Here is a 14,144-nt window from a genome sequence, read left to right on the forward strand (position 1 = left end):
TCCCCATTAAAGGTTCACGGCGCCATAAGCTCGATGAACAGGCTTTGTGTGAAATATAACAGAGTCTAGGACTGCTTTTAGTATCCTGGTGGTACAGAGGTAACGTTCCCCGGTCACAGTCGTGGGCTCGTGGGCCGTCGGTTTGAATCCTGGCGGGGTGAGGTGTTGATTGTATGTACAAGTCCGCGTGCTTTATTGGGCTAATGAAATATATATGGATCCTCATGTTTCGAAGCCAGATTTGGTAAAACGTTACTCTGACCACCTCGTGATACGGGTAGTCCCCATTAGAGGTTCACGGCGCCATAAGCTCGTTGAACAGGCTTTGTGTGAAATATAACTGAGTCTAGGACTGCTTTTAGTATCCTCATGGTCCAGAGGTAGCGTTCCCCGGTCACAGTCATGGGCTCGAGGGCCGTCAGTTCGAATCCTGGCGGGGTGAGGTGTTGATTGTATGTAGAAATCCGCGTGCTTTATTGGGCTAATGAAATATATGTGGATCCTCGTGTTTCAAAGCCGGATTTGGTAAAACGTTACTCTGACCTATCCCTCCTCCTAGTCACAGGCCTGGCATTTGACATTATTAGGGACCTGCCACACTTTGCCATAAACAGATAAAATGTACCGGGAACTTTCCCCCCACACACTCATCATTCTCTCACTTTATGTAACTTGACAGAACCTATGAGCCTTCAGGCTTTTACGCCCTTAATGTACGAGTCATAAAGGCAAGTATGAACTTTTCATACTTCCCTGTTGGGCGCTGTAAACGCTTCTGCGCTTCACCTTGCACAGGATGTAAGGGGGTGCCCAATAAACTAGCCCCCTCGGGGGCAAATCTGAATCTGTCACTCTGACCACCTACATGATACGGGTAGACCCCATTAGAGGTTCACGGCGCCATAAGCTCGTTGAACAGGCTTTGTGTGAAATATAACAGAGTCTAGAACTGCTTTTAGTATCCTGGCGGTCCAGAGGTAGCGTTCCCCGGTCACAGTCATGGGCTCGTGGGCCGTGGGTTCGAATCCTGGCGGGGTGAGGTGTTCATATGTAGAAGTCCGCGTGCTTTTTCGGGCTAATGAAATATATATGGATCCTCGTCTTTCGAAGCCAGATTTGGTAAAACGTTACTCTGACCACCTCGTGATAAGGGTTGTCCCCATTAGAGGTTCACGGCACCATAAGCTCGTTGAACAGGCTTTGTGTGAAATATAACAGAGTCTAGGACTGCTTTTAGTATCCTGGTGGTCCAGAGGTAGCGTTCCCCAGTCATAGTCGTGGGCTCGTGGGCCTTAGGTTCGAATCCTGGCCTGGTGAGGTGTTGATTGTATATAGAAGTCCGCATGCTTTATTGGGCTAATGAAATATATATAGATCCTCGTGTTTCGAAGCAGGATTTGGTAAAACGTTACTCTGACCACCTACGTGATACGGGTAGACCCCATTAGAGGTTCACGGTGCCATAAGCTCGTTGAACAGGCTTTGTGTGAAATATAACAGAGTCTAGAACTGCTTTTAGTATCCTGGTGGTCCAGAGGTAGCGTTCCCCGGTCACAGTCATGGGCTTGTGGGCCGTGGGTTCGAATCCTGGCGGGGTGAGGTGTTCATATGTAGAAGTCCGCGTGCTTTTTTGGGCTAATGAAATATATATGCGAAGTCAGATTTGGTAAAACGTTACTCTGACCACCTACGTGATACGGGTAGTCCCCATTAGAGGTTCACCGCGCCATAAGCTCGTTGAACAGGCTTTGTGTGAAATATAACAGAGTCTTGGACTGCTCTTAGTATCCTGGTGGTCCAGAGGTAGCTGTAATGATTGATTGTCAGACCAAAGCTTACAGCCCAGAATTATGTCGCATATAACAGCAAGTACACTACAGACTTCGTGGTACCACCACATTCCGGGTTGACACACCTCAGGTCGACCCTAGGGACTTGACCTCGCCCGCTAATGACATGAGTAAGCCGGGTGACCTACAACCGCACATAACCAAGACACCTGGGCAGGACCACACCTGCACACAGCTATCCAGATCAAACCAGTTTAGTGTTAATTGGCAGAGGTCAAAACGCCGGCTGTTCCTCCCCCATATACAGGCCCCGCAGTCCCGTTCACGGCCTTATTCTGGTCATACTGATTCTCATTCTGGTTGCTGTCATCTCTCTCCCGTTCGGGTCGTCACTCGGTTCACTAAGCAGAGTCACGCACGTCCCATCCCCAGGTCGGGAGGGAGACTTCCCGACCAGACCACGGCATCGCCAGCAAAGCAAATTCTCCCATAGGGGGCACCCCAGCCAAACATCCACTGGGCCTACGTCAGGGTACACGTGAGTCTTGTCAGAACGTCCTAGGGTGAGTTACCTACTGTGGGAACGGTATTCATTCAGGTGTGTCCAAGAGTCAGTGTCGAGTAACGTAAAACATAATGTGTTAGTACCCCGATATAATAGTGATATTAATGTGTCCATGCCATTGAGTGAATTAATAAATAGTTGTATCGAAGAGGTGTTTAACAAGTTGTCCCTTTAAGAAGTTATATATGTGTATTGACATACGAGATAAGATAAGCGTATTGACGCTGAGTAAATAACATCCCGGCCACACTACCAAGTTTCCTATCTTTACATTCCTACTGTCGATTCTTACTTATATATGTAGTCTTCTCATTGTGTTCTGTCTCATTACATAGCGTTCCCCGGTCACAATCGTGGGCTCGTGGGCCGTGGGTACGAATCCTGGCGGGGTGAGGTGTTGATTGTATGTAGAAGTCCGCATGCTTTGTTGGGCTAATGAAATATATATGCGAAGCCGGATTTGGTAAAACGTTACTCTGACCACCTACGTGATACGGGTAGTCCCCATTAGAGGTTCACGGCGCCATAAGCTAGTTGAACAGGCTTTGTGTGAAATATAACAGAGTCTAGGACTGCTTTTAGTATCCTGGTGGTCCAGAGGTAGCGTTCCCCGGTCACAATCGTGGGCTCATGGGCCATGGGTTCGAATCCTGGCGGGGTGAGGTGTTGATTATATGTAGAAGTCCGCGTGATTTATTGGGCTAATGAAATATGTATGGATCCTCGTGTTTCGAAGCCGGATTTGGTAAAACGTTACTCTGACCACCTAAGTGATACGGGTAGTCCCCATTCGAGGTTCACGGCGCCATAAGCTCGTTGAACAGGCTTTGTGTGAAATATAACAGAGTCTAGGACTGCTTTTAGTATCCTGGTGGTCCAGAGGTAGCATTCCCCGGTCACAGTCATGGGCTCGTGGGCCGTGAGTTCGAATCCTGGCGGGGTGAGGTGTTCATTGTATGTAGAAGTCCGCGTGCTTTATTGGGCCAATGAAATATATATGGATCCTCGTGTTTCGAAGCCGGATTTGATAAAACGTTACTCTGACCACCTACGTGATACGGGTAGTCCCCATTAGAGGTTCACGGTGCCATAAGCTCGTTGAACAGGCTTTGTGTGAAATATAACAGAGTCTAGGACTGCTTTAAGTATCCTGGTGGTCCAGAGGTAGCGTTCCCCGGTCACAGTCATGGGCTCGTGGGCCGTGGGTTCGAAGCCTGGCGGGGTGAGGTGTTGATTGTATGTAGAAGTCCGAGTGCTTTATTGGGCTAATGAAATATATATGGATCCTTGTGTTTCGAATCCGGATTTGGTAGAACGTTACTCTGACCACCTACGTGATACGGGTAGTCCCCATTAGAGGTTCACGGCGCCATAAGCTCGTTGAACAGGCCTTGTGTGAAATATAACAGAGTCTAGGACTGCTTTTAGTATCCTGGTGGTCCAGCGGTAGCGTTCCCCGGTCACAGTCGTGGGGTTTTGGGCCGTGGGTTCGAATCCTGGTGGGGTGAGGTGTTCATTGTATGTAGAAGTCCGCGTGCTTTATTGGGCTCATGAAATATATATGGATCCTCATGTTTCATAGCCGTATTTGGTAAATGTTACTCTGACCACCCTACGTGATATGTGTTGTCCCCATTAGAGGTTCACGGCTCCATAAGCTCGTTGAACAGACTTTGTGTGAAATATAACAGAGTCTAGGACTGCTTTTAGTATCCTGGTGGTCCAGAGGTAGCGTTCGCCGGTCACAGTCATGAGCTCGAGGGCCGTCGGTTCGAATCCTGGCGGAATGAGGTGTTGATTGTATGTAGAAATCCGCGTGCTTTATTAGGCTGATGAAATATATGTGGATCCTCGTGTTTCGAAGCCGGATAATGAAATATATATGGATCCTCGTGTTTCGAAGCCAGATTTGGTAAAACGTTACTCTGACCACCTATGTGATACGGGTAGACCCCATTAGAGGTTCACGGTGCCATAAGCTCGTTGAACAGGCTTTGTGTGAAATATAACAGAGTCTAGGACTGCTTTTAGTATCCTGGTGGTCCAGAGGTAGCGTTCCCTGGTCACAGTCATGGGCTCGTGGGCAGTGGGTTGGAATCCTGGCAGTTTGAGGTGTTGATTGTATGTAGAATTCCGCGTGCTTTATTGGGCTAATGAAATATATATGGATCCTAGTGTTTCGAAGCCGGATTTGGTAAAACGTTACTCTGACCACCTACGTGATACGGGTAGTCCCCATTAGAGGTTCACGGCACCATAGGCTCGTTGAACAGGCTTTGTGTGAAATATAACAGAGTCTAGGACTGCTTTTAGTATCCTGGTGGTCCAGAGGTAGCGTTCTCCGGTCACAGTCATGGGCTCGTGGGCCGTGGGTTCGAATCCTGGCAGGGTGAGTTGTTGATTGTATGTAGAAGTCTGCGTGCTTTATTGGGCTAATGAAATGTATATGCATCCTCGTGTGTCGAATCCGGATTTGGAAAAACGTTACTCTGACCACCTACGTGATACGGGTAGTCCCCATTAGAGGTTCACGGCACCATAAGCTCGATGAATTGGCTTTGTGTGAAATATAACAGAGTCTAGCACTGCTTTTAGTATCCTGGTGGTCCAGAGGTAGCGTTCTCCGGTCACAGTCATGGGCTCATGGGCCGTGGGTTCGAATCCTGGCAGGGTGAGTTGTTGATTGTATGTAGAAGTCTGCGTGCTTTATTGGGCTTTTGAAATATATATGCATCCTCGTGTGTCGAATCCGGATTTGGTAAAACGTTACTCTGACCACCTACGTGATACTGGTAGTCCCCATTGGAGGTTCACGGCACCATAAGCTCGTTGAATTGGCTTTGTGTGAAATATAACAGAGTCTAGGACTGCTTTTAGTATCCTGCTGGTCCAGAGGTAGCGTTCCCGATCACAGTCATGGGCTCGTGGGCCATGGGTTCGAATCCTTGTGGGATGAGGTGTTGAGTGTATATATATATATATATATATATATATATATATATATATATATATATATATATATATATATATATATATATATATATATATATATATATATATATATATGTATGTATGTATAGAAAATGCCATAGTGAGTTTCCCTTCTCACCTCCATCCTAGTGCGATCCTACATCACGCTAACACTACATTACCTTTCCAATCATCGTATAGACACTTTGCGTTCTCCTTAATATTATATGTACATACACTTAATATTATATGTCCGAACATTGGTACAATTCTTCTATAACAAAAATAGTAGGTGAGTTATCTCTTACCAAAGTTAACTGTTTCTACCGTTTTCTGTAACTCTACAAGCGCAGTGGATTTGAATGTTATGTAGCGTAATATGAATGAAAGAGATATTAAGGATGACAATGATGTGCGCAGTACATCATAGCCTGTTTTTCATAAGCCAATGTGTACAGCAACTGATTTAAATTAATTATTGGGCCTTATAAGAAGGTCGTTCAGATATCTAGACGGAAGGGTCCCTCGTAACGATCTTCAAGAGTGAAGTGCTTCCCCATCTGGAGTACTGTCACCCCATTTGAAGCTGAAGTCATTCTGTTTTGATATTTGAACATTAGAGAATCCGATGGAAACATAGAAAGTGTTATCAGTCTTGTATTATAGAAGTTAGATAATTGTCTGAAATGTAAACACAAACCATACCTATCGCTGGAGTTTAACGGAAAGTCCCAGTAATCGGCCTCCGCAACCCCCAGCCCCGCACACTGCCGTTCTGAGAATTTGACGTCCCTTTTATTCTTGTCTTCGAGTGCCCAGTCACTACCTAGTTTGAAAAGTCAAACTTAGCAGATTAAAATGAGTTCGTAGCCTCATTTTCAAACGCCGCTGACCTCACTCCGCCCACGATTTCCATCCTGTACAGAGGTAAGCTTCTTAAATCTCGTGTCCATTCCATCTCGTCATATTAAGTGTTTCTGACTTAGTATTTTGTCTGAATTTGCAGTGAGCCATTAACATAGTTTTGATGTGTTTTAAATAGTGTTCAAGCTCCTTCAGACTAGCTAAAATGTTATGACATTCGTGTCAACTCACTCTAAGCCACGACTCCATCCTGCGCAGAGAGGGAGAGAGAGAGAGAGAGAGAGAGAGAGAGAGGTGCTAGGCAAACCGTGGCTGGTTGGTGTTATGTCTAGACGACGTCCACGTCGTCCAGCATTATTGTTAGAGAAGGATGGAGGCCTTAAGAGCAGATAGCATCATGTAACGCAGTCATGGGGTGAGCCAAGATCTCACCCGCAGCCAAGCTCAGCCAGCCGCTGAGAGATTGTTGGCCCGGACGCGTTCACCATCCACTTGTTGCTCGCCCGCAACGTAAACATGGCCAGCTCATGCAGGGTTGTTGTGTTATGAGTCAACTGCCAAGTACAGATTACATTGAGTGTGTTATTTGTCCGAGAATTCGTGTGTATAATCTCCTCAGTGCTATGTATGTTAAAAGCTAGCAAGAGTATGAGGTAGCCACTTGTTCTTGGCGAATTGTGACCACGGTAACTCTATAGGAATTTAGTTGTGGGGCTGCTGCAGAGTCCTATTCCTATTTACAAGCTACATACTCAGGCAACCTGTACGGTTGATGCTCCAGTGTACTATAGGTGTGATCACAGTGTTGGTTGGTTTTATGAAAAGTACACCATTTTGTTTGTATACTGGAAGTTGTTTTGTACCTTACTGTGAAGTACCATGGGTGGAGCCATAAAGGTGATCCGTGCAGTTTGTGTTACTGGAAGTTGTATTGTTGGTTCTCAAGTGTACGAGGTATAAGATTAGTGTGGTGTGTTGTTTAAAGGTACACCAAGTAATGGTGAATGCGGAAGGTGTACTGTACCTTGTTGAGGAGTACATGAGTGTTACTCATGGTAGTTGTGTGTACTGGAAGGAAGCAGAAGTCCAGCATTTTTTTAAATAAACCATTTTTATTGTATGTAAGGGGAATTATTTTCCTACAGTGACCACCTTTATTTTCTTCCCATATCTCGGTACCATTATTACAGTTCCACGTGTCTTACCCTCCAGCCATGCTACCACAGGTCAGAAGTAAGACAATGATACAGTAAATGTTTAAGTAGGGGGGCAGCGGTTTAGGTACCCCCCCTTTCCGCGCATTACACGATAACCCACGTGCCTAAAAGCTCGTCTACCATGCTACCTAACACTTTAATGATACCAGTTATATTTTAATAAAAGCCTGGGTGGTGGCAGTCTACCGTGTAAATATGATAATTATACTAATAGGTGTTCTTAAAGTGTAACGGGCCGAGTTTACTCTTTTCAATAATTTACCATCCAGCTATTCTTATATGTTCTTCATCTCTCTATACCTTATATTCTTATATAAGTAACTCTCATGCTTCTCTGCTTATGTTTTCCAAGTCAATGTTCTTTCTTTTCATTTCCTTTCATATATATATATTCTCAGTTTCAATGTTCTTACCTTTCTGAAGTTTACTTTGTTATATGTCTGTTCTTATACATGGGTTAGTCTGGGGAACCATGTTATTCTTTGTACAACACTTTTTATACTTACAAAGGGTAGCTGCCACCACCCAGACTTTTCATTATATAACCTAACTCATGGAAAGTTGTTGGGTAGTGTGGTAGATGTCTAGGCACGTGAGTAAGTATTATTTTCTGGGAACCAATGTTTAGAAGGAGTAGAGTGGTGATACTCAGATTACTAATTCAATATTTATTAACACAGTGAGTGGAGAAGATGCATCTTAGATTCACTCAGGCTAAACAGAACCGCAATTAACTTAGTAAATCATCAAACACTTCAAGAGCTTATTACCTCATTCAACACCTCCAAATACTCATTACTTTATTAGACAATTGGGATATCATTACCTTGATACATGAGATTCCGTAACTATTAATCACAAGCCATCACTGGACCCTCAGGTCTTACTTAAACAAGTAACACATTACTTCTTCACTTCTTGATTAGAGCATGATACTCTCAGGTTATTCGTTCATGGGTACTACAGATGACTACATAACACATCGGACTAACTCCACAATTATAGTAACATACAATACCTCCTGTTAGTTTGCAAGGAACAACCTGGTACCTTGAACTCTCATTCAGGGGTTCAATACTTAACCCGGGATACTATATTTCTGCTAGTTATCCCTCCAAACATGGGCTGACACTGCTACATGCAATGGATGAAGTACAATCTCCAGGTGGAGTCAGCGGGCACAGTTGTTTACAGCGACCGCCAAGCTGAAGGCTCGCTCGCTAGGTGCTGTGGGGTATGAGATTGTTTGGTTCACACTCAGGATGGGATGGAGAAAGGAAACTCACAATGTGCTCTCTATATACATGTTGTATTGGATGTACAATGCAGCTTGGTGCTGGGAAGGCAGCATGGTTACAAGTGTGATGTAGAGAGAGCTGGTTGGTGAGGACGCTCGCCAGCGGGAGAGAGGACCGCCAGGCAGGCGGAGGAGCGAGGGAAGGCCGCCAGGCAGGCGGAGGTGTTGCTGGCTGGTTGGTGTAGGTGGAAAGAGAGGGATCACCACGAGGTCAGGTCTTAAATAGCGGGGTTAGGCGTGGCTTAGCAGTTGACCCCCGCTCCGTGATGTATGGCGGCGCTGGTTGACCCAGACCACGAGGCATACACTGGGGAATTGGTGGGGTCGGCTAGGCAGCGACAAACAGCGTTTGTAGGGGAGAATTCCACTACAATACTCCCCCTTCCCTCCAGGCTGTGTAGGAGACTTGTTGTCTGCAGGGTTGCATAGCACATGTGAGGCAGAACGGGCGGTGCGTGCCTCATGTGAGACAACGGCGATGGCGTGGATGAGCCGGTCGCTGGGGACAACTGTCTAGATACACAATATCTGTGGGAGTAGAGAGGGAGAATAAGGGTGTGTGGAGGCGATGAATTTTGTGCTTCCCTCACGGCAGGTACAGAGTCGCCAGATGCGCCTGCTGGGGTGTGTGGGCCTGGTTCAGGAACAGGGGCTGTGTCAGCAGCAGCGGATGAGGGCTCGTGACAGCAGCTGGGTCCACGACAGCAGCAGGGTGCAGGACATTAGCAGGGAGTACCTGGGGGAGAAAAGAGGGGTGTGTGTGTCCGCACTCAGGAACAGAGGCCGCATCAAGGGCGGCAGGGGTTACTGCTGGGCCGGGGTCGGCGTCTGAGGCAGGACGGGTGTGTTGGGGTCGGTAGGACGTGGTGCTTAGGGCAGGAAGAGGAGCTGGTGTCTGCTTAGAGTAGCAGAGCTGCTCTAGGGTGTCTAACCTGCGGTGTAGAGACAGTAGCTGTAGAGCCGATGAGAGCTGCTTCTGGGTGGATAAGCCAGTCTTCCATGTTGCTTGAAGACTGGGAGCGTGATCAGTTTCTCCTCCATCCTGTGTGAGTGCGAATCTCCGGGGGTCACCATTTGTGGGGTATGAGATTGTTTGGTTCACACTCAGGATGGGATGGAGAAAGGAAACTCACAATGTGCTCTCTATATACATGTTGTATTGGATGTACAATGCAGCTTGTTGCTGGGAAGGCAGCATGGTTACAAGTGTGATGTAGAGAGAGCTGGTTGGTGAGGACGCTCAGAGAAGGACAGCTTGTGGGTCGCCATGCTCGCCAGCGGGAGAGAGGACCGCCAGGCAGGCGGAGGAGCGAGGGAAGGCCGCCAGGCAGGCGGAGGAGCGAGGGAAGGCCGCCAGGCAGGCGGAGGTGTTGCTGGCTGGTTGGTGTAGGTGGAAAGAGAGGGATCACCACGAGGTCAGGTCTTAAATAGCGGGGTTAGGCGTGGCTTAGCAGTTGACCCCCGCTCCGTGATGTATGGCGGCGCTGGTTGACCCAGACCACGAGGCATACACTGGGGAATTGGTGGGGTCGGCTAGGCAGCGACAAACAGCGTTTGTAGGGGAGAATTCCACTACAGTGCACTCAGGGAGGTTGACTCGTTACACACTGGCAGAGTGAGAGGGCGCTTCCCGGGATAACCGTGTCCTGGGATTCTAAATGCGCCCTTAGAGACAGTCTTCAAGAACCATCTTGCCCATAGGTAGCTATCGACCCTCAGGAGAGTTGCTAACACATCCGCGTCTGGAGACGTGGAGAAGAAATCACAGAAGGAGTGAATATTTAACTTCACTATACAAAACATACGTCTGGCACCGGTTCAGACGATAGCTAGAGCTCTACTTTACTTGACCCACTTGGCACTGAAGGTACTATGCTAAAACATGAACACTGATATTCACAAAAAATGACTAAGTTAAACTGAGTTAATATGGCGGCGTGGAACACAAGTGAACATACCTGGAGACGTGGAGAAGAAATCACAGAAGGAGTGATTTCCCCTCGCGCGTCTGCATGTATACGGGCCTGAGGGCATATTCCTACTAGAAAGATAAATTTCACTAACAATAGACCCTCTATTCACAGTAGTCGTTGGACACCTAGCTGTGACCGTCAGTGTCACAGATCAGGCTAATTTTCTACATCTATATTTATGATTTAATCAGATGTTGAGTTTGTCAGTAAAGAGGTGAATTGAAGTTATATATGCGTTCGCAACTCTATTGGCCTGACCGCAAACCACATCCCCGGTCAAACGGCCGTTAAATCTGGGAGAATTTTGAGTTTGACAGGAACTGTTCAGAAGATGAATGACTTTCTTAAATAGACAACTGACACTAACTAAACTATGAACATCAGATTCTCTGATGTCGGGGCAACAAAACAATATAACTTCAGTAGCAATCAGAAACCCATGGATATCCCCACGGACGACCTAACATACGCCACTCTAACTGGCAAACTCAACACTCGCCTACTTGACACGTCTTACTAACAATAAGGACAGTTGAAGCGTTCAACACCACTCACAATGGATCTTGAATGTTCCAGCTGTAAACAGACATATCTAAGTTGACTCAAAACAAAGGTGTTCTCTCTCACATTCAAATACATTATATAGAGAGGTTTGTTTCAGTAAGTCAGAGAAAATGGGATAACGGAGGACTGATGCGTCTTGAAGTGACGAGAAAACGGACTCCTCCGATGGAGGACTCAAAATAAAAGCAGAGGTACATGTTTTGTGGGCTATTGAGCGTAATATGAATCATTTGATTTTGGCGTTAACTGACGTGTACGACCGTGGTCGTTACAAAAAGAATGATATGGTTTTCCCAGGCTAATTCATTTAATAGACTAACAAACAGGGAGGTACTACCGCCTGGGAAGATATTGGAAGCATAATGTTTTGTCTAATGGTAGACCCTGCTGCCATATTGCATCACGAAAATTGTGACCAAGTCTCAGGTTGCTGATCTGACTTTCTGCCTCATTTACACACAATTGCAGGTCTCAATTGTTTATCTTACTATTGCCAACACAACATACATATATTGTTTCTCACTTTTGATCTTTTTCATTTTTGAATTTCTTTATGGTTCTTTATTATTATTATTACATTCTTATTATTACAGTGTTATTATTAGTAGTAGTAGTATTATTGATATTACAATTATTATTTTATCATTAATTTTATTGTTACTACATTATCTCGCCCCCCCCCCCCCCAGGCCCCGATGTGGGTCAGTGACCTGTGCCCGGGTGAGTTTATCCTGTATAAAAAAAACTTAAGCACAGCTGAGAATAGAAGTACAGTAAGAGGAAATACACCAACAATAAGCACTGATAAATTCTGAAAGAAGTAAAAGGAAAATATAAGAAACAAATAATGGCATTGAAGAATAATATATAGATATAGAAAGGAAAGGTAAAGAATATTGAAATACATAAATATATAAAAACATTGAAAGAAGAATATATAGATATAGAAAAGAAAGGTAAAAAATAATGAAATACATAAATAAATAAAAACATTGAAAGAAATATTTAGAAAATAACTTAGAAAAAAATTTGCAAATAAATCAGAAATAAAAGATATTAAAATTTAGAAAATTAAAGAAGATTATATAAGACATACCGGATAGAAATAACTTAAAAAACATAACCAAATATCTCGGGGACCAGATAAGGTAACAGTACTCCAGATGGGGGAAGCACCTCATTCTTGAAGATCGTTACGAGGGACCGACCATCTAGTTTAGTTGCTTGATTTACCTTCTTCTCACAATGGCCCGATAACTTCAGTTCGTTGTCAACATACACACCCAGGTCCTTTTCACATTCGGTTTCCGTTAATGCTATCATATGTCCCAACGGGATGAAGAAACTTCACTGTTTGAGATTGGATGTGAGATGGACCTAGGTGTGTATGTTGACAATGAGCTGAAGTTCTCGGGCCATTGCGAAAAGAAGGTAAATCAAGTAAATAAATTATTGGGTCTTATAAGAAGGTCGTTCAGATATCTAGACGATCCGTCCCTCGTAACGATCTTCAAGAGTGAAGTGCTTCCCCATCTGGAGTACTGTCACCCCATCTGGTCCCCGACATATGCAAGGGGTGACCTAATTGAGGTGTATAAGCATCTCAGGGGACACTACTCAGTCGAGTACCCTTACTTGGAGCTGGCGGACGCTCGCCCCACAAGGGGTCACAGCTCAAGATTGCAGAAGCCGCAAGTCCAGAAAACTGTGAGGGCAAACTTTTTCGGAGTGAGAGTTGTGAACTCTTGGAACAATCTGCCAGAAAGTGTTGTGACGGCACCTTTTTACTTTTATCTTCTTCACCACTGATCGGCTCGTTAGCCGCTTGGGCGATCGGTCACGTCTCTGAATACTTTTCCTTTTATTTTATCCTCTTCACCAAAAGATCGGCTTGTTAGCAGCTTGGGCGATCGGTCACGTCTCTGTTACGCACTGTTGGCAAGTACAGGGCATGCATCGGCTCCTAAATGCACCTGAACCCGCTCCAGTGTTGGTCAAGTCTTGTCTTGAAAGAGCTCACACTCGGTGCCGTCACAACACTTTCTGGTAGATTGTTCCAAGAGTTCACAACTCTCACTCCGAAAAAGTTTGCCCTCACAGTTTTCTAGACTTGCGGCTTCTTCAATCTTGAGGTGTGACCCCTTGTGGGGCGGGCGTTCGCCAGCTCCAAGTAAGGACAATCGACTGAGTAGTGCCCCTTGAGATGCTTAGACACCTCAATTAGGTCACCCCTTGCCCGTCTGTAGTATAAGCTAGGCAAGTTCAGGCGCTTCAATCTCACAGGGTAGCTGAGGTGCCGAAGGGCAGGCACCAGTTGTGGTGGCCTTCCTTTGAACATTTTCAACCAACTGACAGTCCCTAGCATATCTCGGGGACCAGACGGGGTGACAGTACTCCAGATGGGGAAGCACTTCACTCTTGAAGATCATTACGAGGGACAGGCCGTCTAGATATCTGAACGACCTTCTTATAAGACCCAATAATTTATTTGCCTAATATACCTTCTTTTCGCAATGGCCAGAGAACTTCAGCTCATTGTCAATATACTGTACACACCTAGGTCTTTCTCACATTCGTTCTCAAATACGTAGTGCAGTTTATTCATCCCGTTGGGACATATGATACGCCTCCTTACAGTTGGTACGCCCCAGGTGCATCCTCTTACACTTCGTGACATTGAATCTCAGCAGCCATTTCTTCGACCATTCCTGGAGCCCACAGAGGTCCTTCTACAGTTCTTCACAGTCCGCTTGGTTCTTAATTTCCCGAAATAACTTGGCGTCATCGGCCATCATTTTGTATGGAGGAGTGTACAACGTCAGGCATGTCATTTATGAAACAAACAAACAACAGCGCGCTCAATACACTGCCCTGTGGTATCCTGCTTGTGACAGGTACGAATGA

Source organism: Homarus americanus, unplaced genomic scaffold (assembly GCF_018991925.1).
Source record: "Homarus americanus isolate GMGI-L3 unplaced genomic scaffold, GMGI_Hamer_2.0 scaffold21914, whole genome shotgun sequence".
In the NCBI taxonomy this organism is placed as follows: domain Eukaryota; kingdom Metazoa; phylum Arthropoda; class Malacostraca; order Decapoda; family Nephropidae; genus Homarus; species Homarus americanus.